The sequence below is a fragment of the Amphimedon queenslandica genome, unplaced genomic scaffold (genome assembly GCF_000090795.2).
Source record: "Amphimedon queenslandica unplaced genomic scaffold, v1.1 AMPQUscaffold_13518, whole genome shotgun sequence".
Taxonomy (NCBI): domain Eukaryota; kingdom Metazoa; phylum Porifera; class Demospongiae; order Haplosclerida; family Niphatidae; genus Amphimedon; species Amphimedon queenslandica.
In genome coordinates, this window is record NW_003546246.1 from 43,430 (window position 1) to 46,050 (window position 2,621).

Below are 2,621 nucleotides of genomic sequence, written 5' to 3' on the forward strand. Positions count from 1 at the left end.
TTTACATCTCATTAACATTCCACCAGTCACGTATCGTGAAAAGGTCTATACTCCGGCAGCTACACATATTTTTGTCGCATTTGGCTTTCCATACATTATCAGGATCTAGGCCGAGCCCTGACAGTTGTTCGTCTCCTCTCCCTCCAGTAATCACGAGTATTTGTGCAGTAATGCTGTCCGTTTTCTGGAACCGCGGATCATATTGTGGTAGAAGAGTTTGTTATAGATCTATGGCACTTTCTAGTCGCAGCGGTAGTCTGTGCAGCAGCCTGAGTAAACTTCCAGCGAGATCGACATTTGTTGCGGCCTCACCAAGAGCTGGTCACAGCATGTATTTTACGATGACACTTACCACAGCTACACGACGTCGATATAGATCTACGGATAAAAATCAAATTGTATATCGTGGGATATTGATGTCTGTCCTAACAGTAGCTAGACAATTGGAGTTCCTTGAAGTATTTGGTAGAAAGTCCTTAACTTTGACACTGATCGTTATTATTGTTGGTGGTTATATTCCATACAATTTATGGAAAGCAGACAGTGTAAGGAGCAGGCCAATTGATGACATGTTTGAGTCAGAAAAAAAGCCAATGAAAATGTCTCGTCACAACAATGAAATACATTGTGACAGAATTGTTGAAAAGATTAAAGACCGCTTCATTAAGGAAAATGACTCCGATAGAGAAAGTTTGTTTGGAATTATTGTGGGACCAACTGGCACAGGAAAATCCTATGCAACTCAATTAGCATGTAGCAGATACCCGAAAGGAGTGATATATACTGAAATACATTATTCTGGATTGGTTGAATCTTTTGCTAAAGATACGGGAATTCGAATTAACCCAACACTTTTTGATTTCGTTACAAATTACTTTGCTTATGACTATATTCACTATTATAAAGTACCAGATGATCCCTTTAAGGCACTTCATAAAATGTTATCTATTTTGGCAGAAAGAGCAGCAGTGTACAAAAAGAAGCATGGTATAATGCCTTGTCTCTTCATTGATAATGCTGATCTTTTAGCAAAGACATACCAAAAAGAATTTCCAACATTGGTTTCATTTGCAAAAGATTATGCTAATCAAGGAACTCTGAGAGTAGTGTTTGTGAGCAGCGAGGGAATAATCTTGCCACAAATTCGTTCAACAGCAGCATCTTCTCGTAGCAAAGGTATCATGGAAGTATTGGACTATTCTGATGAGGAGGCAGTTGATTATTTAGATAAAAGTGGAATGGCACATAGTCTATCACAGGAAGTAGTCAAGTATTCAGGGGGAAGGATGATATACCTATTGAATGCTCTAGATACACACTCTAAATACAATGGCGACCAAACATCGGAGGAAAAGCTATTAAAGGAGATAAAGAAGGAACTCTATTACAAATATGCCAGTGCTTCTTTTGAAGCAATGATGTTAGTTAATCGTTCCATATTAAAAAGGGTTCTGAAGGAAATACAAGATAGTAACGATCAGTCTATTGACCGTCAAAAATTGTTTCGCAATAGTCCAGAAGAAACCAATCATCACATTAAAGAAGTTATTGCATCTTTGGTCGAAAATAACGTCTTACGGTACAATGCACATGGGCAATTAGAGTATCACAACAGAATAATTGAAAATGTCATTAAGGAAGAGGCCTGGTTGATTGATTAACATTTCTTTGAAGTTTTACATAATAATAATTGTTTTGTGAAGTCTAATTTTATTGTTTAGTTAGATCTAATTATTAGAATTTTTTGGTGAACTTATTTGCATTGAAGTGTCAAAGGTTTTGTTTAAAGTATTCTGTTCAAATTAATTTGCCAGTAGGCCAAGCCCATTTGTGGTGCATCAATCATAGTGCAAAATGTCAAAAAGTTGTAAATTTGATGGATTTCATGATTTTTTAAAGATTTGCAAAAATTACTTTGGCGAAAATCAATTACGGTACAAGATGGCCGATGGCATAAATTTGCAAAATTAAATCCAAAAAAATTTCCCTATACATGTACATGTATGTACACATTTACATGTTCATGTCACTTTCTCTTTTGTATTATTTATAGGAGTGAGGCTGATACTGGTAGTTTATACAGTGGTGGTACTGATGGGTGTAGTTTAGTGTCTGAGAGTGTGTCATTCATTGCTCCATCAGAATATGCTAACAGGTCAAGTGTCACTGGTATCATTAATTATTATCTTGGATACTTTATATCAGGGGATAATAAAAGTGAGTTCTTTTTCCATGTACTGTATACATGTATTATTGTGGGGGAAACATTCTTTTCATCATCAGCCCTTGTGAATGAAATATTCTCTTTCCAAATGAAAAAGTTATTCATCAATGAAATAACATGGGATCATCCTTTTTATACATGTATTTTATCCAATAAAATACAAATGGCTATGGGCATTATAAAATGCACATGTACATGTACATTAGACCAACCATCTACTGTGGTTTACATGTACATGTATGCTCTTAATTTTTCATCCTCCTCTATGTCTATTTGTACATGTACATGTACATTTTCTCTTTTCTCTCTCTTCCTATTCCCTTTATTTCTTCTCTCAGGTCCTCCTCTTCATTATTATCTCTGGATCAAAGGCTCAAAGTTGTACTGGTCTCGATCA